This window comes from Melozone crissalis, unplaced genomic scaffold, assembly GCF_028551555.1.
Source record: "Melozone crissalis strain CALT ecotype California unplaced genomic scaffold, PUWL_Pcris_2 ptg000041l_1, whole genome shotgun sequence".
Lineage (NCBI taxonomy): Eukaryota > Metazoa > Chordata > Aves > Passeriformes > Passerellidae > Melozone > Melozone crissalis.
In genome coordinates this window covers 10,601,909-10,627,014 of record NW_026535819.1, presented here as the reverse complement: position 1 = coordinate 10,627,014, position 25,106 = coordinate 10,601,909, and the positions used below count along the sequence as shown (strand labels likewise).

Here is a 25,106-nt window from a genome sequence, read left to right as displayed (position 1 = left end):
GCAAATCAAGACTGGGCCAAGCAACATAATTGCTTTCCAGACGGGTGAGCTGCCTCCGATGGAGCAGCCCATCTGCTGAGAAAACGACTGCAACAACTGCTCCAATTTTTTTTTTTTTTCCAAGCAAAGGTGCAGCAACAAACCCACAAAATAGGTTTTGCTTCCAGCAGCCAGCACCTCGGAGCCATTTTTATAATCCTTGTTTTTCTTAGATTATCCCAGTGTGGTTTTGCCCGTTTCCTTGTTGAGCACTATTTAACCAGCACTAAAGTCTGCAATCATTAAACCACGACACGGAGCCGGCTGGGCAGCAGGAAGGGCCAGAGCAGCAGCCAGGCAGTGCTGCAATAACTGAATTCTTGGCAAATCCACACAAATAAAGGGCCTTTGGGGGTGTCAGCTGAAGGTGCTGCTGGGTGGGTGCCCCAGGACTGGCTCCTGCATGGGAAGGTGGCTGAACTGTCCTGGGTCCCCACCTCAGGCTCCTGCACCCTCCAAGAGCATCGAGAGGATGTAGATATATAAGAAATAAATAATTATAAGCATCTTTTAGCAACAATCAATTTATTTAACAAATAAAAAACATCTGCCTGGGCCTCTGAGCTGAGGTTTCCCTCCCTTGTGAAAAGCAGACATGCAAGGAGCAAAGCCTGGCTTTAAATAAAATCCTACAAGTGGAGGCACCCAGGCCTTGCCCTCCATTCACCTGCTGCTGTGCCACCCCGGGTGCCACCACCTGGACTCAGCTCCCAGTTCCTCCAATTGCTGTCCCGGTCAGACTCTGAATCTGCACAGAGGACCAGGGCCCACCCTGCTGCTTTGGGGAGCAAGGTGGGTCAGCCCCAAGGCCTGGAGCTGCCCCAGGGCTGTTCCCCGTGCTGGGATGTGGGATGAGCTCCAGGACAGGGTCCCTTGCCCAGGTTTAGCTCTGTGCTCACTCAGGCATCCACTGAGCCCAGCCAGGAGCAGTCCCAGGCAATCATTAACCAGCACCCACCTGCCTTGCCAAAATCAGGTGAAAAAACACCCTTGAGGAACCTGCACCAGCCCAGAGAGGCTCTGATTTACTGATAAAGGGCCCATTCCCATGGAAAAACCCAAGCACAAACATTGCCTGCTCCTGAATTTAAAAGATGTGCTGGAGGCAAGAGGTGAGAGCTGCCACAGCCAGGACTGCTGGCCTGGCGACTGTCCCTGTGCCACCCTGCCATGCTGACTGTCCCTGTGCCAGCCTGCCATGGTGACCGTCCCTGTGCCACCCTGCCCTGGTGACTGTCCCTGTGCCACCCTGCCATGGTGACCGTCCCTGTGCCATTGCTGCCCTGGTGACTGTCCCTGTGCCACCCTGCCATGGTGATTGTCCCTGTGCCACCCTGCCGTGCTGACTGTCCCTGTGCCATTGCTGCCCCGGTGACTGTCCCTGTGCCACCCTGCCATGGTGACTGTCCCTGTGCCACTCTGCCCTGCTGAATGTCCCTGTGCCACCCTTGCCCTGACTGTCCCTGTGCCACCCTGCCCTGCTGAATGTCCCTGTGCCACCCTTGCCCTGACTGTCCCTGTGCCACCCTGCCCTGCTAACTGTCCTGTGCCACCTCTGCCCTGCTGACTGTCCCTGTGCCATGGCTCACCCACAGGGAGCAGAGCATTCCCCAGCCATGGGTTCCTGGGCACCTCCCCTTCCATCCACCCATCCTTGCTCTGCACTGGTATTTGCACCCCACAGCTCCAGAGTCCTCCAAGATTGGAAGGTCAGAAACCCCTTGGCTTTTACTAAAGAAACATGGAATCACAGAGTGCTTTGGTTTGGAAGGGGCATTAAACATCATCCAGTGCCACCCCTGCCATGGCAGGGACACCTCCCACTGTCCCAGGCTGCTCCCAGCCCTGCCCAGCCTGGCCTTGGGCACTGCCAGGGATCCAGGGGCAGCCACAGCTGCTCTGGGCACCCTGTGCCAGGGCCTGCCCACCCTCACAGGGAACAATTCCCAATTCCCAATATCCCATCCAGCCCTGCCCTCTGGCAGTGGGAGCCATTCCCTGGGTCCTGTCCCTCCATCCTTGTCCCCAGTCCCTCCCCAGCTCTCCTGGAGCCCCTTCAGGCCCTGGCAGGGGCTCTGAGCTCTCCCTGGAGCTTCTCCTCTCCAGGTGAGCACCCCCAGCTCTCCCAGCCTGGCTCCAGCCCTGCACTCAGGTATTTCATTTTTAGAACTTTTCATCATCACTCTGCATGCCTGCACAGAAACCAGTTTTGAAATGCAGTGGAAAATACAACCACCATGAAATCACCAATTTTGTTGTCTTGCTTTCAGTGGAACAACGCCCAAAATGGAGGCTTTGCAATTTCTCAAATACAGAATTTCAGTTCCCAGGAGATTTTTAATTTTTGTTATTAAAAATAAAAATGTAATAGAGTTATTTTGTAATGAAAATATTGAACATCCAAACTAAGTCAAAGTTAAACACGCCACTGCCAAACTGCTGCAAGGCTCAAGTGCTATTTAAAGAAAAGAGTTCATAAACCAAACAAAACTCCAAACAACCTAAGGGCCATGATAACCAACATCCAACAGCAAGACTTCTTTTGCTATGTGTAAATTTCTAATTATAACCACACACAAAAAAATTCCTTCCAAATCCAGTCAGAATCTTTCCCACCTTGTCCCTAGAGACCAGATTTACCCAATCCAGTTTTTAAGAATTGTTTCCATATGTTAATTATTTCCTGTAAAAGATTAACTCCTTTCTCTTTTGTGTTAAAACTGTATAGAGGCCTCAAGTTCAGCCTCAGCTGAGCACCAAATTATGGGACTTTTCCATGTTTCAGGCCCAAAATAGAGGCTCAAAAAGCAAAACATAACCTTGAGCAAACTCCTACCCAGCCAGGGCTCTCCCCATCAGACGATGGAGCCAAAGTCTGTTTAAATGTTCAGCTGGGACAAGGAGGAACATTCAATGTTCATTGATGCTCACAAAGAGGAGGATGTGAGAACCTCACTCCAAAAAGCAAACAGTCTCTTTAATTTAGTTCCAATTGCAGCCCAGACCGTTCAGGCACTTTCTGGAGGATTCATCTCATTCCCACCTCTCGTGCCTTGTCCTTCACTCCATGGAAGCTGCTCTGCAAACCCAAGCACTCCCTCCAAGCTGCTGCTGCTCCTGAAACGTGTCCTCCAGCACCCTGACCAAACCAGCTGGGTTTTCCTCACCCACCCAACTGGGTATTCATGTCTCTCTTTCATTTCCTTTTTTTGGTGGTCTTTTGTCTCCATCCTGAAGAGTAAAAGTGATCCCAAGTCCTCCTGCCTACTGAGAGGACTTGGGGTCACTTTTGGAGAGAGGGGCATGGCTGGATTCTGCTCCCAGCAGTGGGGAAGGGCTCAGCTGCCCCCATAAACTCAAAGCAATCCATAAGAGTGTTTGCTTTGTCAGTATGAAAGTGCAGCATAAAGCCTTCAGGCACCAGTTAAATCTCGACATCGCTGTATTTATAGTTATGAATAATAAGAGCTTTTCCCCAGCACTACAGCAGCAAGGCATAATTCAACAGAAATTCAATTTTTAAAGGATGATGAATTGTGATACACTGAGATTTTTATGCTCCTATGACTATTAAGAAGTCCATGATATTCATTTTAGTAAAGTAAAAATTGAATAGGGCAAAGTATTGTTCACGACTCAGGTAAGAGCACCAGTCCCAGCAGCTGTGCTGATCTCCAGCAGCACTGGAGGGGATGGGGCACTCAGATCCCTCCTGGGCTCCTCCATCCTTGGTGTTGAGCTCCTTCAGAGCCTGGGAATGCCAGAGCAGCAGCACCTTCCTGAGGGCTCCCACAAGAGGCCCCCGCCGCTCTCCTGCGTCACTCCACACCACACTGATGTTGCAACTCTCCTTTTCCTGGATTCTTCTGCATTTCTCCCTCTGATTCATCCAAAAAACGCTCAAAGCCTGGTTTCAAAGCCTTCTCCAAGCTCCTCATCACCTACCCCATCTTTCTGGCAATGTCCCAAGGAGCCTGACAGTAACTCCCACACAGACTGAGCTGCTGGACACAGATCTGAGCTCTGACCTGCTGCTCCTGGAGAGCCACACCCAAGTTCTGCCCACGAGGGTTTTGTGTTTGCTCACTCTGGGTGCCTGATGTGCCTCTTCTCAAACCAAGCACTGCTGCTCCTCTGCAGCCCCAAACATCCCCCTCTGGTTCTGCCTCTCCAGCCCACGAGCCAACCATCTCCTCCTTTAAAGCATCACCAGAATCCACTGGTGAGACGTTGTCCCCTGGGCACAGAGGGACAGTGGGGACACCTGGCAGCAGCAGAGACGATGCCATGACTGTAGCAGTGCTGTACTGACAGGCAGAGGGAGGCAGAGAAATTCTGAAGTGAGCGATTACAGCCCATCCCGTGCGTGAGGATGCTTCTGCTTAATTTGATCAGCTGGGGCCTGGCTTTTCCCCTAAACTACAGGGGTTTCTCTCTAATAAAAACCTTCTACCCGAGCTCTATTAACCACAGAGGCTTTCAGCATCCAAATAAAGATGTTTTAAATTTCTGATGCTCTTACCATCACTGATCTCGAGCAGCAGGCTCCAGATCTACAGCACTGTATGTGATTTTAAAGGGGCTGATTCACCAAGTTTCATCTTACCCATAAAAGCAACAAAAGATTTCAGCCCAATGCATGGAAAACAAATGCTTATTCACAGACCCTCACACACAGTGGCTTGTACTTCAGCCTGGACCCCAATGCCAAGCTCTTTGGTGCCTTAGGTCTGACTTAAATCTAGAATCAGGCCCTGGACTGACTCCTGGCACATTCACAGCCTGGCTTAGGGGCAGCTGCTCACTATGGACCTACAAGGACACACACAGCCCCTGCAGGACCTGGACCCCAGCACGGGAACTGTCACACCTCACTCTGCAGCCCCCAGCACACCCAGCCCTCAGGCCCCTCCACAGCTCAGTATTTGCCAGGGGCAGCAAACAGGGACAGGACACACCCAAAATACCCTCAGGGCAACACGAACAGGTTAAATGAGAATCCTGATGAGATATGGACCCTCCACTCTCCAGCTTCTCATCTTCCTCCCAACCACAACCATGGGGTCTCCCCTGGCACCCTCTCCTCCTCCTGCCCCAGAGCTCAGGGCACACACAGGTGTCTCTGCCTCCAGCACCCCCTGACCCCCAAAGCCATTCAGAAACACCCAGAGTCTCCTAATCCCCTCTAAATCTCATCTTGAGGCTTTTCAGCTTATCAAGTTTGCCATTTGACTTCAGTGGTCTTTGCAAAAGGCTCCTGAGCCCCTTAAAGATGCTCCAAGGCAGAGGCAGCTCTGGGCTAACACAAACTTTTGTAGCATCTGCTGGCGTGACCACAGCATGCCCTGGGACCAGTGACACCCAGGGGATGTGGGACTGTCCCTGTGGATCAGACGTCACCCAGCTGCTCCCCAGGAAAGCACTGCAAGGGCTGCAAGAGAGGCCCCTGACTCCTGAATGCCAGAGGGGAAATCCATTGAGGAGGGATGATCCACGACTGCCAGGCACGCACTGATGGGCACTGCCAGCACGGCTGCAGGGGGGGCCTCATTCCTGGGCACCCCATCCTGACACACCACAGTGACATCGCAGTGACACCACAGTGACATCACAGTGACATCACGGTGACATCACAGTGACACAACTGTGACATTGCAGTGACACCACCGTGATACCTCAGTGACACCACAGTGACAGTGCAGTGACATTGCAGTGACACAGCGGTGACATCACAGTGACACCACAGTGACAGCGTAGTGACATTGCAGTGACAACACAGTGACACCACAGTGACATTGCATTGACATTGCAGTGACACCTCGGTGACATCATGGTGACATCACAGTGACACCACAGTGACACCGCAGTAACATCACAGTGACACCATCACAGTGATGCTGCAGTGATGCCACAGTGACATTGCAGTGACACCACAGTGACACCACAGTGACTCCATGGTGACAGTGCGATGATGCCATCGTGCCATCGTAGTGACACCACAGTGACATTGCAGTGACATCGCAGTGACACCACAGTGACACTGCAGTGACATTGCAGTGACACTACAGTGACATCGCAGTGACATTGCAGTGACACCACAGTGACATCACAGTGACACCACAGTGACAGTGCAGTGACATTGCAGTGACACCACAGTGATGCTGCAGTGACATTGCAGTGACACCACAGTGACATCGCAGTGACACCACAGTGACATTGCAGTGACACTGCAGTGACACCACAGTGATGCTGCAGTGACATCGCAGTGACACCACAGTGACACTACAGTGACATCGCAGTGACATTGCAGTGACACCACAGTGACATCACAGTGACACCACAGTGACAGTGCAGTGACATTGCAGTGACACCACAGTGATGCTGCAGTGACATTGCAGTGACACCACAGTGACATCGCAGTGACACCACAGTGACATTGCAGTGACATTGCAGTGACACCACAGTGATGCTGCAGTGACATCGCAGTGACACCACAGTGACACTACAGTGACATCGCAGTGACATTGCAGTGACACGATGATGGCACCACAGTGACAGCACAGTGACAGCACAGTGACACCACAGTGACACCACAATGACACCACAGTGACATTGCAGTGCCACCACAGTGACACCATCACAGGCGCCCATTCCATGGGCACGGAGCAGGGGCCGATCCCTCTGTGGCACAGCCCGGAGCACCTGGGGGACCCCACCCCTCCCCTGGCCCTGAGCGATTCCCATCCAGGTCCCCCTCTCCAGGGCCCTGTGACACCCCCAAACCAGGACTGGCCTCTGGATAAAGTCCTTGCCATGTCCTGCCCCACCAGGTGCCAGCAGGCCAGGCCACAGGGAACAGCAGGATGGATTTGAACAGAGCTCCCCAACACCTTCCAGCTCTGCCAGCACCCTGTGACATTGTCCTTCCTAACAACAAATACAGCCATGAGGAGATGGCACTGACTCGGTGACACTGCCAGACAAGAGAGAGAAGCTCCCATGCTCGTGGCAGACACAACCACTCACCTCACACACAGAAACACAGGGAAAGGTTTCAAATGAATTTTCCTGCAGGTGGGAACACCTAAGCAAACCTGGATGAAAATGGTGTGTGGCAAGAAATTCAGCCTGGATGTCTTTATATGGGAAAGAAGAAAGAAAACCAGCCTTGTCAAACAGACTTTGAGTTACTTCCTGATAAGATTTATGGGTTTGGTTGAGAAAGATAACTGCTTTAGCATAAGAGACTTAGATTTCTGCACGGCTTACTATTGCACAAGATGTTGAGTCAAAAAAATAAATTAAAAAAAAAACAACAGCTCTAAAAAAGAAATCAATGTAAACACATACTAAGTGGATTAAAAAACAGCTATCTGATAAATTTTGAAAACCAGCTGTAATGAGAGAATCCTCATTTCTTCCAACAGAAAGCAGTCTCTGAAAGGATTCAATATCTATCACTGATTTACAAGCAGCTAGAAAATCATTCGCAGTCATGTTTGTAGAGAACATAAAATTAAAAATTAGTTGCACATAATTAAAGAGGACAGGTCACTAATACAATGCCATCTGGATCGATGGGTGTGCTGCAGTCATTTAAACAAGATGCATTTTTAAGCAGCCAAACTGTGCAAGTAGGAAATAACCAAACCCCAAACTAACGAGCAGCAGAAGGACATTAGCCTGGAAAAAGGGCTGGAAGACACTTATGCCACTGAGGAGGGGCACTCCTGCTGCACCTGAGGGGCCACAGAGGAGGCCAGGGGGGTTCCCTGAGGATGAGGAGGCTGTTCAGTGTGCTGACACCACCAGTGACATCTTTATTTTGTGCTGTTTCCATTTTATGTGCAACAAATGCACCCAGGATGCTGAAGGAAGAGGCTCCTCACATGCCACAGCAGGAATGTGCCACGTGCCCATCCCTCCTCACAGGCTGTGACAGGCCTGGGTGATGAGGAGCCCTCCCAGGCTGGACAGGTGGACAGAGCATGGTCAGGACTCCCTGGTGCTGCTCAGGCTCTGAAGTCAGCCCCAATTTCCTCCCTGCCTGGCCTGGGTGACTGCACCAAGAGCCTCTGTTTATTTTTGCTGAATTAGTCAGATGGGTTCCTGTCAAAAACAAAGCTCACTCTCCAGCAAATTTGATCACATCTAACAAAAATCTGCATAGCTTGGACCCAGAGATCCTGACTTACAGCTGCAAAACCTAAAGAAAGAAACAAGGAATGAGGCAGCAATTATTTTCTTCCCACTTTACGTCTTATAAACCCCTTTTCCTCCTTGGCTGCCCAATTTATTTTTGATGACTGCCCTCGATGGCAGCTCCAGAAATCAAACACTTAACCTCTGCAAGTTGCTTCCCTTAATGAATACACAGCAGTTTGCTATTCATTACAGGCAGAAGGAAAAGCCAAATGTGTTTGTGCTGCATTAGCCAGCAGGGCTGTTAAAGCCAGCATGGACAGTAGCCATGGCGACCCCCTCGGCAAGGAACACCCCACTTTCCAAAGGCTATTGTCAGGGCTCAAAACATTAAATGGAAGCAACTTTTTATTATTACTGTTAGTATTATTTATTGCTAGTTGGGAAGAGAATTCACCATCTGTGAAAGATGGCAGCCTGGCAGCACTACAGGAGTTCACCCACAGACTGAGGATAAAATACTCAAGGGTTTAGAGTTTATGTAGGGTACCTGAGCTCTGACCTGCAAATGGGCACCTTTATAATGGCACACCAATTGATCTCCAGGCACACCAAACCCCTGGCACTCTGCTAAGGGCACTGCCTGATGCTCCACTGCTTATCTCCAGCACACAAAACCCCACTCAGGTCTGTCAGCACAAAGCCATCCTGGAGCTGACACAGTGATGTATTTCTGTCTCTAAACAGGAGAAGGACAAGGCAAAGGATGAGAGCTTCTATGGCAAGACAGCTCCAGAGGCTCAAGCAAACCTCCCTCAGTCACTGTAAACACTCAAAGCTATGAGAAACACCATCCAAAATGTCTAAAACATCATGCTGTGTCCCAAACACCAGTTGGCATTGACAATTTTTATGTGAGCTGATAAGTAATTTCTCTTCATTTCTTGAGCTGGAAAATCTGAGACAGATCATATAACCTGCCCAGAGCCACAGGAGAAGATTTTGTGAGAACCAGGCACTTATGTATTGAATTTCAGTCTTGTTTTTTATTCAGAAAATCATTCCTTTGTTTTGGAGAGGATATCCAAGTGCCAAGGGTCATCCCCAGACTCTTCTGGATAGTCAAAACATCAAAAAGCAGATAGAGCCAACCTGGCCGGTGAAAGGAACAATGTTAAGGGCTCTTCAGACCACTTACTGCCAGTGCACTTATGATGAAAGGAAAGCAGGGTCATTTGATTGCTTTTCAAAGCTAAGAAGGTTATTCCAGGATGGAGGGATGCAGGCAGTGAGCTCCCACTACCCAGGGAGTGTTTATACAGACTGACACACAAATAACCAGGGACTGCAGCAATAACCAGGGACTGCTCTCTGGGGTCTGTTCAGTGCTGTCCCAGAAAACGCTGCAGCTCCCATGGGCAGGGGACACTCTGGGACACGGATCTGTGAGCAGAAACACAAATCCAACAGCAAACCCTCCATCAGAAAGCTGCCACAGCTGCCAGCTCCTGCCAAAGGGGATCTGGTGAAAATCAACCAAGGTCTGAGGGCCAGCAGCCTCTTATGGCCTCTGTCTGCCAAGGATGCAGAGCCCAGAGCTGGCGCTGTCCTCCAGCCCAGCCCTGTGCTCCCACCGAGCTCTGCTCTGCCAACAGCCCCAGACCAGGCTCCAGGCACTGCCAGCCCTGGCACAGCAGCCTCTGGGGACACAGGGACACTGCCCACCCCAGTCCAGCCATCACTCAGGTGCCTTTGCTGTGCAGGCACTCACTGTGAGGATTCCCCAGCTCCAGCCCAGCCACACAGAGCAGCTCCTGAGCCCTTGTGGCCACAGTGCCAGCAGGCAGTGGCACTTGCAGAGGTGGCTGGGCAGCCCAGCACGTGCCAGGCACCAGTGCTGGCCACCACACACAGTCTGGCCTCTGAACTGCCAGATCTGCTTCTAATCTATGTCCTTGCAAGGCCAGGGCAACTACTGCTCCTCTCCAGCAATAAAACCTGGGCTCAACTGAAGTCTCAACCCCCCTGTGCTGGGTGGATACAAGATTTACTTTTCTCCAACCATCTTCCACAGCTCTGAGCTAGATGGACACTGCTGAAGGCTCTAACAGTTCCCATTCTCTATGGCTAAATACAATTTTGAGGGGCTACAACTCTAGGAGTCACTTGTTAAGGTCAGTCTGAATGAGCATTAACTTGGTTTTTAATGAAGTGTAGAACACACCAAACAGAAAATAAACTGATTTGAAGGGCAACTAAAAATGTCCCAAGACCTTCACTCTTCCACATCTTACCCACAAACTGATTTTCAGAGTCAAGCACTTACTCCATGCTGCATTTTTATGTGTTTAAATTAGAATATAGAACACAATCAGCAAGGTTGGACCTGTAAGATCACCTGGGGTAATGAAAGGTGTCCCTGCCTCTGGCAGAGGAATAGAATGAGATGAGCCTTAAGGTCTCTTCCAACCCAAACCCATCTAGGATTCTATAAATGAATCCATAACCAGCCTTTCTCTCCTGACTGAGGTGACTGGAGACATCCTGTGCAGAATGAAAGCTGCTGGGTCCAGCTGTGGACACAACATCAGCCCCTGTTACTCCTCCTGGACACAGAGGGAGGCTTGGAATCTTCACCTGACCCCAGCAATGCCCTCCAGGGGCTGTGAGCAGAGCAAGGGAAGGCATGAGGAGCTGCACAGCCCAGCACAGTGGAATGCAAAACACCTCCCTGGTTGTTCCAGCAGTCCTTGGAAGAAAAGAGCCCTTCTCAGAACAAGGAGCACCATCACTGCTCCATGGCATAGGTAGAAGGCTGGTTCAGGCTGTCTGGCAGCAGTCCTGGCCTGGCTCCAGACCCATCAGTCCTCACCCACTGAGTGTGAAACGCTCTGGCTCCTGCATCCTGTGTTTATCACTCAGCTTCATGCAGGATCAAGACCTTGCAAAAATGGAAAGCAGCTGGTCCACTCCTGACTGAGAGTGCCTGCATGAGGAAAGCTGAGCAGGCTCAGACCATGGGTCCATAGAAGGGTTAGAAAAGTGTATAAAACCAGGAAAAGCCTAAGTGCAACACCTCCAGAATCATCTCCCATCCTCCACTGAGCCACTGAGGGGCTTCACAGGAGAGAGGGGTTGTCTTTGTGCTTGGTTGCTGTTGGCAGAAACTTCTTTCATTAATTTATCCAGTTGATGCTTTTTTACTATTCTATAAACATAAAAGATAAGACCAGGCTCTCACACCAGCCAGGATGGAAGACACCAAGCATTCCTACCAAACCCAAGCCAAATGCTGAAGTGTCTCACATCACACACAAAAACAAACACAGCAGCTACTGGAAGGCAACTTGGAGAGAGCACAGAACCAGATTCAGAGAGTCACAGAATCATTAAGCTTGGGAAAGACCTCCAAGATCATCAAGTCCAACCTTCAACCAAACACCATGTCTCAGGCTGCAAGGAGCAGCTGGATGTGTGCTCTATCCCCATCTGTCAGAGCTGGGGCAGTTCTCTGCTGTCCATGGGGCAGTTGTTTCTTTCTCTCTCCCACAGCCAACCCTCCCTCCAGGAGATCTCTGCTCTCCATGGCCACTGAGTGTCCCTGCAGGGCTGATCCCATTCCAGCATCCCATGGGGAGATGCTGCGCCCAGGGGAGGAGCCAAGCATTCCTGCCTGGATCCAATCTGAGCCTGGCACAGCACAGCAGCCTTTGCCCCCTGCATTGCCAGAGGAGCAGCTTTCTGCTGCCCTGCATGGCCAGAGGGAGCCCAGGCCCATCTGCAGCAGCCCTGGAGCTGCAGAGGAAAACTCCCCCCTTGTGCAGGATCCCTGCTGCAGCAGAGCCACAGCTGGCACTGCAGGAGGGCTGAGCCCCCATGGGATGGGGCTGGGACACTCCCTGGCACACAGGGGGCAGGGCATGGCCTGACTCTGGCAGTGGGGGTTTTTTGTACTATTGCATTTGTATTTTTAATTTCCCTAGGAAAGAACTGTTATTCCTGCTTCTATGTCTTTACCTGAGAGCCCCTTAATTTCAAAATTATAATAATTCAGAGGGAGGGGGTTTACATTTTCCATTTCAGTGGAGGCTCCTGCCGTCCTTAGCAGACACCTGTCTGTTCAAACCAAGACACACCACCATTCCCACCAAACCCTACCACAAAGTGGATCTCAGAGCAGAACCAACACAACACATTTCTGAGCACATAAATGACAAATCCTGCCCACACCCAACCCCCAGGCCCCTGGCTGGGGGCATCAGCAGCAGCATGAGCTGATTCTCCAGGAGCAGCTCCATGAGGAGGCCCTTGGGTGGCGGTGGGTGAGCAGCCCTGGGCACTGTTGCTGCAGGGAGGATGTGCAGCCCTTCCCTGCCTGCTAAAGTCTCCCTCAGCCCAGAGCCAGGCACATCTTCCCCCTGCCTTCTGCACTGCCCCAAGCCACACTGCTCTGCCACCTCCCTGCACAGCTGGAGATTCCTCAGTGTGCCCCACGGTGAGAGGGGCGCAGATTTTGAAAAACAAACCCACAACTTTGTGGCACCCTCGACTGTTCCCAGATCCTGGGGACGTGTGGGAAGTGTGCTGAGCAATGTTTCTGAAGCAAAGGTTCAGCTTCCAGAGACCATTCCCAGCTGGATGGGAGCCACCAGCACAAGCCAAGGCGTGGAGCAGCCTCAGCCCTGGAGTGTGCTGTTAAGTACCACAACTTACAGTAGGCTCCAAAAACCAAAAGTTAGGAATTTTAATTTTTTTTTTTAGTTTTAAATTAACAATACAAACTTAATGACATGAAACTTTCTGCCCTTTATTTATTTACTATTATTTTTTAAGCCTCAGTGTGATAGCACTGCACTGAGCAAAACATCTCATTGTCTGATTGTCTGAGAGAAGAGCTGAAAACACAACAGGAGAGCAGGGTTTAACCCACTATCCAGCATTTGGGCATTTCAGAAATAGTGCCAAAGAATTTAACACTGCACATTTATTATTTTAGAGTAGCTGGCGGTGCAATTTGCAAAATCTATTTCAAAATCTATTTCTAGAAATATTTTCATGATTTAATAAAATTAAACGGAAAACTGGGTATAAGTTTAAGTATTACTTTCACATTGCAGTCTCCAAAATTTTACTGTGCTGCGGTGTGGAGGAGAACCAGACAATGAAAAGGAGAAGTGATCTCACCCTGGTTTCGTTTGTGAAAGAGCCACAAGTGAGATGTTTATAGGATGAATGTGTTGTATCATTTGGTTTTAGGAACCTCTGTGTCTGCCAGCAAGGTAAGGAAGGAGCGCAGAGCACTTGAGAGTTGGCTTTTCTTCAAATAAATCTGCATCTCTGAAAGGGTCAGTGATGGCCAACCATGACTGTCCCTGTCCCGTGTTCCAGCTGCTCCCCATGGCCTGGAGAGCTCGGGGTGCCCGGGAAGGGCTCGGGGTGCTCATGAAGGGCCTGGAGGGGTTGGGGTGCCAGGGAAGGGCCCAAGGCCTGGAGGGCTTGGGGTGCTTGGGAAGGATTCGGGGTGCCCATGAAGGGCCTGGAGGGTTCGGGGTGCCTGTGAAGGGCTCGAGGTGCCCGTAAAGGGCCCAAGGCCTGGAGGGTTTGATGTGCCCATGAAGGGCTCGGGGTGCCCATGAAGGGCCTGGAGGGCTTGGGGTGCTGGGAAGGGCCCAAGGCCTGGAGGGCTCGAGGTGCCAGGAAGCGCCCAGAGGGCTTGGGGTGCCCATGAAGGCCCAAGGCCTGAAGGGCTCGAGATGTCAGAAGGACTTGGGGTGCCAGGAAGGGCCTGGAGGGCTTGAGGTGCCCAGGAAGGGCTCGGGGTGCCAGGAAGGAAGGGCCTGGAGGGTTTGGGGTGCCCAGGAAGGGCCCAGGGCCCGAGCACTGCCCGGCCCTGCAGGGTTTGGTGGCCACCGGTGCTGAAATGCAGGGCCTGGTGCCAGCCGGGCTGGGCCTTTCACAACAGCAGGGACTTTCATGAAACTTCTCTCCAGAATTTGTCCACTCATTATCTATTACAAAATATGTTCCTGTAGCTAAAGGGAAGCCCCTTTAGGGGCACAGACAGAAGAACAAGCTGTGGAGGCCAAGCATGTGTAATTCCTTGTCTGTTCACCATGAAAGCCCAGGCTGGACTGGCTGGGAGGGACATCCAAGCCCATCCAGTGCCATCCCTGCCATGGCAGGGACACCTCCCAGTGTCCCAGGTGCTCCTAGCCCTGCCCAACTGCTGCCAGGAGCTGCCCAGGCCCCTCAGGCTGTTTGCTCAGGGACACAAAGGGAGGATCTGCCACACAGGGAGGGGGGGTTTGGATGCCCCTGGTGAGGACAGGGCAAGGTGACAGATCACCTGGATGATGGAAACCCCCACAAAGAGAAATCAATGCAGAACATGCACAGAGAGTGAGAAGATGCCATAAAATGAAATCAGGGGGTGCTGGGGTAATGGAGGATCTGAGCAGGCCCAGGGGGTTCAGAGAATCCCAGACTGGTTTGGGTTGGGAGGGACATTAAATCCCATCCAGTGCCACCCCTGCCATGGCAGGGTCACCTCCCAATGTCCAACCTGGCCTTGGGCACTGCCAGGGATCCAGGGGCAGCCACAGCTGCTCTGGGCACCCTGTGCCAGGGCCTGCCCACCCTCACAGGGAACAATTCCCAATTCCCAATATCCCATCCAGCCCTGCCCTCTGGCAGTTTAAAAATATTCCTTCGTGTTCTGTCACTGTCTGCCCATATGAAAAGTCCCTCTCCCTCCTTTTTACAAACCCCTGGAGGCCCTGGCAGGGGCTCTGAGCTCTCCCTGGAGCTTCTCCTCTCCAGGTGGGCACCCCCAGCTCTGCCAGCCTGGCTCCAGAGCAGAGGGCTCCAGCCCTGGAGCAGCTCCATGGCCTCATTCCAAAAGCAACAGATCTTGTGCTGAGAAACCCAGAGCTGGAGGAAGAATCATTCTATGATTCTATGAAAAAATCCCATAACAAGAAGCATTTAAACCCTCATGTGCTGGCCCTGTGCTAATCCACATCAGATAAACACCTTTTGCAATCCCAGACCTCTGTCCAGCAGCTCCTGAGCAAAATCACATCCACATCATTGGTAGTATCTTGTGGGAAACAAAGATTTATTGCTCCTTGTACACCTCCAAGTCCTGTGGACCTTCCTGCACGTCCCAACATCACCAAAACTGCAGCAGGGCCTCAGAGCAGCCAAGGAAATGTAGGAGATGACAAATAATCAATTCCCCCTGGAGCAGGAGGAGAATCATTTATTTCACAGCTGCTTTGTACCTGTGGAGAAGTCTTGGCACAGCATCTTAACTACACCTTGAATGCTCCTTTGAGGCACTGAAGGTGCTCTAGGGGATCATGCAGTGTTAATATAAATATATTAAGGAAATAAATGAGGAGCTGCTCCTGCAAGCTGCAGTACCATCTCATGCAGTCCATTACAGACTGCTAAATTCAGGAAAAATCTTGAATTTTCATCAGAGACAACCAAAAGGTCAGTCTTTCTTATGGGATTTCAGCCATTTGAGTGCCCTTTTGAGCTACAGTCTTGAAATTAGGAATAATTCATTCATTACAGACTGCTGATTACAGGAGGGGGGGAAGGAAACAGAAATTTGACATTTCTTTCCAGTTCACCAAAAGGTCAGTCTACTGATTTACAAAATTTATATTAATTTTAAGTCTGAGTCTGTCACACTGGGCACGAAGCATCCAATTTGGGGAAATTAAGGTCATTTAAGGTCTCCAGTTGCATTTATCATTTAGAATGCAAAAAAAGTTATCAAAGGCAAAGCTGAGGGAGACAATGGCCAAAGTCACCAAAATTTGGAACCGCTGCCAATTTCAAAACACTAAAATGCATTTCAAAGAAGAATTAAAAAGAAATTTAAATGATTTTAAGTCTCTTCTTGCCACATACTGCCAGACACCAGCTGCCATTGCTTCACAAGACAGAAAGAAGCTAGAATTGGGGGTGGAACCATCTCTTATGGCAAACCCATCAGTCTTCAAGCAACACTGGACTCATCTGGGCTCACACCATCACCAGGCACTAAGGCCAGCAGGGTCCCTTGCCACCAGCAGCCTGGGGACATCCTGGAAATCCTCCTCTGAGAGCTTGAAAACACTGAGAGAGGAGGAGGAGGAGGAGGCAGCATGGAAGTCATCTCCTGGACTGGCTGGAGCAGAGGAAGGAATGCTTCACAACTGACTCAAAGGTCATGGGGAGGAGGGTGGGAGGGGTCTCCCACAAATTTGGAAAATGTTGCCAAGCTGCAGAGCAGGACCCAGCCTGGGAGGGCCCTGCTGGGGCTCCCCGGCCCTCAGGACAGCCCCTGCACAGAGCTCTGCCATGGCAGAACCAGGGAAAAACCACAGTCAAGAGACCCCTGCCCAACACCCCAAACACTGTGAGCCCCTTGCTGAGTTTCAGGAGGGCTGTTATTGGGAAATAAGTCACTGGGGAGATCCCCAGCCCTGTGCAATGGCAGGGCGCAGGCTCCCTCCCTGCCTCCCAGGGAAGTTCTGCTCAACAGCTCTGCATCCCAGGGCATGGAAAAGCATCCCAAGGTTTGTGAGGAGCAGCAAGGAGACAGAGCAATCCCAACGCCTGCTTTCCTGCCCTGACCAGCTCAGCCCTTCCCTCAATGCCTCCCAAGGCAGGGCTGAACCCTCAGCTGCTCTAAACCAGCCAGCACTGCTGCCCTCCATTCTTTTTTTCATGGAAATGTCACTCTTTTTAACAATTCTTTATAAAAATTGCAAGGAGGTCTGTCCAGGCAGGAGGGTGCTCCTGCTGTCACAAACAGGACCTGTGTGCACTCAGGCTCTGCCACTCCACACTGACTGTCTATGCAGCAGCCTGACAGGACCTTCTCCTTCAGACATGAAAAATTAAGGAAACCATCTTGACATTGAGGTAATTTTGTGCTCTAGCCATAACCTCTGCCCATCAGGCCTTTGTTCACTCTACCCATGTTTATGCTGTAAGGAGATTTACCTTTTCGAGCTTCTTAAACACAGAAAGTTGGATTTGACCACTTTCCCTTTGAGAAAAAAAAAATCTGTGCTTGGTTCTGTTTTAAAAATTGGCCTTGGTACAAGATTTTAAAATAAATCGCTACTTTCTAAACTATTTGCAAACACTAGTTCCTCTTTGTGTTTCATTTCTTCAGGGGAAAAAAAAATCTAAATCTAATCCACAATCAGACATTTTCCTTTTTTTTTCCTCCTTTTTAATTTAGTAACTTGTGAATTCATGCATTGACCCAGCTGAACAAAGGGCAAAGACTGTTAAATTCCAGAGCCCAGGAGATATTCGGTTACTCATTCAAGGCCTTCCACAGAGTTTAAAAATAAATAAAAATGAGACTTAGCGAGGAGGAGTGGCATATTTGGAAATGACACTTTTAAATTAACAACTGAAAAGGAGAGAAAGGTAAACTGGGAAGAGATTAGCTGCTCGCTGTGCTGTGAGGGAAAGATGGAGTGGGTTGGAACTCATTAGCCCAATTACATAATAGATTGTTTTGGCCAAATTCAAAGGCAATAAAAGCAGAGAGAAATGAACATTAGGTACCAGCAAAGATGGAGGAGGTGGGGGAAAGAACAAGAAAAGGCTTTTTATGATTTATTCGTGAAGCTTCTTTCAAAAGTTCCATTTCAGCAGGGAAGCACCAAGCAGAGGCAGGAATTTGGTAAATAACCAAAATAAGGCTGGGGGTGCCCAACGCCAATGCTACAGTGGTGGGGAGGGAGTGCTGGAACACCAACCAAGGGAGAAAACAGAACTTGAAATTTCCCCATCTTCCCTTCCTCCTGGCCCTGAAAAATCACATTTCATTGAATTCAAAAGCATTCTGAAATTTTACTAGTTTAGGAAAGATTGAATAAGCATGTAATTAAATTAATTACAGAATCACTGCTCTGCATCCTACTGCAGGAATAGCAGTGAATCAACCAAATGGATTCAAAATCACTTCCTAAATGCTTTCCAGTCAAATAAAACTTCAAGTGCAGCTTCAAACCACTCACAGCACAGTCCACAAAAGCCCAACCTCTCCATCAGTTTGCTCCAGCCATACAGGACACGCTCCTAAAGAGCACGACCCGAGCTGGAGGATTTCCTTTCCCAAATAAACAGCAGCTGCTCAGAGCTGCATGCCTCCTGTCCTGCCTGCATTCCCTGCCTGCATTCCCTGCCTGCATCCCCTGCCCCACAGGGCACTGTTCAGCTGCTGTCCAGGCCAGTTCCCATGGACAGCCACCACACCCTGCACCCTGTGCAGGACCAGAGAATTGTTTAGGTTGGAAAAGATGTCCCAGATCAAGTCCAGCCTTTGACTGATGCCCGCCTCAGCAACCAAACCAACTTCTTTTTCCAGCTTCTCACCAGTCCTGAGCACAAGGAGGAGATGGGGAAAATCCCTCTACATGTTCATGGCTAAAGGATGCACACAAAGTGCAGGCACGAATTGAGGATGAGAGCCTGGTTCCCATCAGCAAAGTGCCACCACCATCCCCACAGCCTCTGCAGGCCCAGAGCTGAGACTCCAGGGCCTCAAACGAGGGTTCTGTGTGGCTCAGTCCTGGAAGGAGTAAGACATCCCGTGCTGGCCTACAGGAGAGCATCATTCTGTTTACTGGGGCTGTCTGAGATCAGAAGAGCCCCTTTCCCCACTGTGGGAGAGCAGAAGAGCACAGCCAGAGGTGGATTAGCTACAAAAGGAATGAGCTGCACCCCAGCTATGGCAAACAGGAGCCCAAGAGCAGCAGCACAAGCACAGCAGTGCAGGAGCAGGCACAGGCTCCAGGAACACGGGCACAGCCTCAGCCATCACCCACACAGCTGGGGGCAAGGATGTTAATGCTTAATGGGCAGGCAGGGTCACAGGCAGCCTGGGCCAGCAGGGCTGGAGGCTGCCAGCAGCCCTGGCTGCAGTGGGACCATGCTGGTGCACCACAGGGATCACAGAATCACAGAATCAGGAGGTTGGAAAAGACCTCTAAGATCATCAAGTCCAACCTATGCCCTAACACCTCAACCAGACTATAGCACCAAGTGCCATGTCTTTTTTTAAACACAGAGATGGTGACTCTACCACCTCCCTGGGAAGAGCATAAAAGAAGGAGGGGAGAGCACAAACACAGTGCCCCAGTAGCACAAATGATGCAGTCGAGTTTCCCACATTTGGGGAAATCACAGGGGTCAGCATACCCAGAGTGCCAGGGATGAGCCTGGCCCCGGGAAACCCACCTGCCTGATCATGGTGTCTCCCTGCCAGGTAAGTATGGGGCTGCCTTCCCCCAGCAGGGAGGAGGCCCATGGGTTTCTGGGGGAGCAGTTTGATGGCCTGGGGGAGCTCTCTCTCTCTGGATACTCCTCCCCTTTCACACAGGAGAATCTGCACCTCCTGCTCCCACAGCACCAGCACCAACCCTGCCAGCTCAGCCCTACATGACACACACGGTGTCCCCCTCCAGAAGGGCCTTCCAAAGGCACACCCAGCACAGGGGGCCTGTCACACTGCCCTGAGCACAGCAGCACACACACTGCTCCAGGGAAACCAAGTGCAACTGCTGACACAGCAAGCAAACACCAACGCTGACCTGGGGGACTTGGCACAAATGAAATGAAGGAAGTTCCTCCACCAGCAGTGCTGCTTCCAAAGGCATGTTCATCCATACTCTGCATGGCTCCAGCAGCTAAGGCAGCAGCCAAAGGCAGCTTGCATTCCCCACCCTATCGGAGACACAGCTCAAAATCCCTCAAGTGATGCCAAAAGTGGAAACAGCCAAGCAGGAAACCCATGGAAGGGTGCTCAGGTAGCAGGACACCAACACCACCTCCTGCTTGCCCAGACAGAAACACTTATTAAAAAATCCAAATAAGAACTCCAGGCCCCACACTGTGTTCAACAAGCTGCTGGTCCTTTTGTCCAGAGAGAATCTCACCAGGTTCCCCCAGGCCTGATGGGATCATACAGGATCCTCACCTCAAAGCAGGTGGCCAGCTGGGAAAGCCAGCTCCAGCTTGCTGTGTGTGCAGGAGCAAATACAGGCAGGGGGTTTCTCAGACCCTTGTCACTGCAACAGGACCTGTAATGTCCCCAAAAATGCTTTAATGCAGGCTTTCTCAGAGCTTCTCACACTCTTGTCACTCAGGAGGACCTGTAATGTGTCGCAGACATCTTTTTGTGAAAATCTTTTCTTTAAGATTTTCCTGCTGAGGCTGAGAAGTTTCAGCAAGAAATGTAAATAATTGTTATCTGCTGCTGTGGCATGCAACAGGTGCACCTGTGATTGGCCCATCTTGGATGTGTATAATTAATGGCCAATCAAGGACTGAGCTATCTCAGTCTGAGAAAGCTCCTTTGTTATCATTCTTGCTATTCTATCCTTAGCATAGCTAGCCTTCTGAGAACTTTTCTATTTCTTTTAGTATAGTTATAATGTAATATATATATCATAAAATAATAAATCAAGCCTTCTAATCATAAAGTCAACATTCTCATCTCTTGCTTCACCTGAAAACCCCTGTGACCACTGTCACAATAATGTCCTGCTTTAGCTGCTGAAGTACCTGCCAGCATGTGCAGCCACACGTGCTGCCTGACCTGGTCATGGCCAGCCCAGAACCAAGAGCTCAGTGATGGGACAGGCTCCAACTCCTCAGCTGACCTTCCCTGACCCAGCCAGGGCTGCAGGAGCAGCAGGAGCTCCAGCAGCACCCTGGACAGGCACAGAGCTGGTGCTCTCCCAGCTGGCAGGGGCATGGGGCACGCAGTGGGCACCGAGCTGTGCCCTGACACTGTGCATGGACACCTCAGCCCCCCAAAGGCATTTCAATTACTGCATTAAAAGGTGTGAAACGCTTCCTTCCCACACACACTTGGCCATCTCCAGGGGCTGGGAGCCAAACCTCTCCTTGGCAGAACTAAAGCAGGCTCCAGAGCTCCCTGGGCAGTGATGATCTGGGGCTCTTTGGGGCTCATCCCTGGCTCATCCCTGCTCTGCCCCCTCACACCCACACACATCAACCATGAGAACATCACCACAGATCTCTGCAACACAGCCGAGCTTCAGAGGGACTTGGATAAACTGAGCAGTAAAAACCTGCCAAAAGCAGCTGGGACTGAACAAATCCTCCCAGAGAAAGCAAAGCTGAAATGGGTGAGGATCCCCTGTGCTGATGCTCTGAGGAGGGGCTGGGGTGCAACCCCTCCCAAGGAGCCTCTCACAGCTCTGCAGGGGGAGATGTGCAGAAACCACTAAAATCAAGCAAACCACTCAAATCAGAGTAGAATTATAAAAAAGATCCAATAGATCCATGCTCTGTGTCAGGAAGGGGTTGAACCTGATCTCAGCTGCCCTTTACATGCAGGGAAAACATCAGCTCAGTGCAAGTTACCAGCAGGAGAAGAAAGGGAAGGGAAGGAATTGTTTAAAAAGGCAAAATAAGCAGAAACCACAATTGTGCCATGAACCTATCCCTACCACAGCCTGCAGGCTTGGCCATCCTGTCCCAAAACTACTCTGGGAGCAGTGAGGAAGGAATGGAAATCCACCAAGTTTCATTTCACTACTCCTTCACTCCAGCAGCACCAGATGTGGTGCCAAGATTTGTGCCAGGACTGGGGCAGAGGCAGGGAAGCCCATGGCAGGGGCATTTCAGGCAGAAGCTTAAGGTAACTTGGGAAATAGGGGACAGAGGTACCAAATGTGTTTTCTTAAATATTCATATTGTTTATTTAACTTTTTTTATTATTTAATTTTTTTAAAAATTATTTAACTTTCAAAAAAGCAATCTTTACACAGTAGCACTTTAAGCCACTAATATCAACTTACGTATTTTTCAGTTGAGCTCCAAAGAATCCCAGCAACAGGGTAAACTCCTCATGGAAATTTAAATTGCCCAAATTGTGTCGATAAACCATCAGACATAATAGCAATGGAGCAGCCACATGTAACTCCGGGCGCCAACATTTTATGAGGAAAAACCCCTAAGATATGAAAGTTGAGTGTGCTTTATTTAAGAATTCAAGGAGGCCAAAGGTCCTTTACCTCCACATCCAGTGCTCAGGGCCAGCAGTCCCTGTCCCATGGACCAGGGAGAAGGAAAGGCAGAGCAGACTCTGCCAGGCTGAGAACACACTGCCATAAATTCTCACTGTAACAGAAAACCCAGCTGGTTCATTCACAGCCATCCCCACAGCAAACAGAGCAGAGTTTGCTCACACATGACTGTGGTCCCTGGTGGAATTAGGTGCTGCCCTCCATTGTCACTCTGCTGATCAAGAAGTTTCACATCAAGAACAACAGCATCACAGGGAAGCTGCACATTTGCCTAATTCTGGGATTTTTCCCTTTTTCCCGAGGTGGTGTGCTGGTCAATTTCCTGTCACCAAACCTTTTTACCCCCTGGTGAGCTGCACCTTGGAAAGCTCTGCAAATTTTGGAAGAAATGGAGCATGAGAGGGGGAGCTGCCCAGCACATCCCTTGTTCCAGCCCCTTGGGACAGGACAGGTCAGACCACAGGACATCAGTGCCCCCTCATGCCACAGCTCTGGATTCCTGCTGGCACTGCAGGACAGGGGGGCTGGGATCCTCCTGCCTGTGGGGTCAGGCTGCCCAACAGGAGCCCCTGCTGGACCCCACAGCTCTGTGTGAGCCACACTGGCCAGGCTCTGAGGGAATTGCTCAAGAACCACACCTGTGAGCAAACAATCACCCAAAGCCAACATCCAAGGGGTGCAGCAGGGCTGCAAGGCCCCTGGAGAGGGCAGAAGGCTGGAAAGGGCTAAGGGAGGGAGCCTGAGGGCTTCCAGGTGTCTTCTCAGGAGCCTTCCAGGACTGCCCTGGAGCTCAGACTGGCACAAGAGCCCTGCACACACTGCAGGGGGAAGCACTAAGATGGGACACAAGTATTTTTATATAGCATGTCCTAAAACAGAATTCTCCATTTGGCTTCACCCTAAGGGGAAGGTCCACCTGCTTCTTGGAAAGGAAGGGCTCCCATGGCCACTGCATGGCTCCAGCTGCAAGGCAGAAGCTCCCTAAGTCTTCAGGCATTAAATACAGTTATAGAGATAAAAATGCAGGGGAGGCCTGGCAGCAGCTGGAAGGGTGAGAGCACTGCTCAGGGGTGTTTTTGTTCCAGGGCTCAGAGCCACGGTGGGAGCTGGTGTGGGGGTCTGGTCCCAGCCCAGTGGAGGCAGGGCATGGCAGTGGGGGCATGGCTCTGCTCCAGGGCTCAAACCCAGCTCCTGCTCCTGTCCCTGGCTCTGCCAACCCTGGGAATGGTTATTCTTCAACTACTCATAACCAGGCTAGACACTGTGACTCACAGTGCCCAGCTCCACCAGGGCTGACCTCAGCCAGCAGTGCTGAAGAGCTGATGCCACACAAGCCAAAGTGCCACTGCTATCAAGGCATGAGACAAAGCCCAAGCCAGACCCCAGAGTGAGCACAGATGGATGACAGCTCCAGATTTGGTGCTGAGCTGGAATAACACCATGCCTTAAAGCATGAGGGGAGCTGAGCTGAGCCCTGAACGGAGCTGATGCTGCAGCCACATCCCCACCCAGGTCACAGCAAACCCACTGCAGTTCAACCACGTCCCCGTGAGCTGCTGACCACACTGCAGGGAGAGCTGCTGAAGGGAACTTCTCCCTTCACATCCACACCACTGCTGAACTCCAGTGCTCTGGTTTTAGTGCCACAGCCCCCATCCCCTTACACCACAAGAGAGGTGAGCTCCTGAGTGGCTGCAGCGGTCTGATGGCACCGTGTGCTGCCTTCCTCCTCACAGCCATCCAGCTCCTCTTTCTGTTTCCTGCTCCCCACTCACTGCTCCCCTCCACAAGTCAAGTTACTCACCAACCTGGCACAAAGCCTTGCTTTTTTTTTACTTTTTTCATGTTCTTTTCCAAGGTTAGGGACATAAATCAACCCCCAGAAGGCTCCAGCTAACACGAGCCCATGAGATCGGCAGCAGATGACCACAGACAGAAGGCAGAGGACCAGCACTTTGGTCTTTTGGCAACAGCGTGTTGGCCAGGCTCCCTTTCCCATCTCTCAGGCTCTGCTTGCCACCCACTCCTCCCTTCCCCAGGATGACTCTCAGTGTCGTTAACATCCAACAAACGAGGGCTGAGGGAGTTCACACCTCCAGTTATTCAGTAACGCCGCCGGCAAACCCGACACTGTAACGTGCTGCTCTGCCTCCAGCCTGCGCTCGGAAAATCCTCCTCATAAAAAGCACAGAGCTATTTTTAAAGGAAATCCTGGATGCCTCTGAACGTGCAGGCAGCAGCAGCCACAGAGGTACAACAAGCCAAGGAGTCTCTGGGCTGGGGCTGCAGTCTGACACCACATCTGCAGCGCGGCCAAGCGGGGAGCGAGGCGGCAGCGCCGGCCAAAGCCACGGCGCTGCCCTGGGTGCCAAGAGACACAAGAGCGGGCCAGGAGCATGGCAGGAGGATCTCGGGGGATGCAGCAGCTGCTGGTGGTTGTCAGTGCTCCCTGCCAGGCCCAGCACGGCGCTGGCTGTGGTTACACTCCACACACATCACGTCCAGCAGCGCACCTGAGTGCAGGTGTGGCTCCTGCGCTTGCTTCATCAGAGTTGATGCAACCAGGTCAGCCAGTGAAGGCTCACTGGAGGGAGAATTTTACTGAAAATTGCATTACTCAGCCTTTAAAGACTCCAAATGATCCTTTCAAGGAAGTGAAGAAAAAAGTGAAGAAAAAGGATTAATTTTTCAAAGTTCAAAGGACAGAATTTATTTTTGAAAATAACGTTTCACTACAAATCCTGCAACTGAGACAAATCAAAACCAGCAACACCACAAACTAAATCTGAAGGACAGGACTGTTGGAAAATCTCTCTCCAACAAACCAGAGGAGTGACACAATTCATG

General features: G+C 50.9%; 1 protein-coding gene and 1 non-coding gene across 8 annotated transcripts in view; both read right to left on the bottom strand.

The window, feature by feature from the left end:
• The window catches only part of ZNF618 (zinc finger protein 618), a 146,038-nt gene that overhangs the window by 101,080 nt on the left and 19,852 nt on the right, over window positions 1-25,106 (bottom strand). The gene's annotated exons all lie outside the window — the stretch shown is intronic.
• On the bottom strand, window positions 19,314-19,476 carry LOC128942208 (U1 spliceosomal RNA). Its single transcript, XR_008483596.1, has one exon. It is a non-coding gene; the product is annotated as a U1 spliceosomal RNA (small nuclear RNA).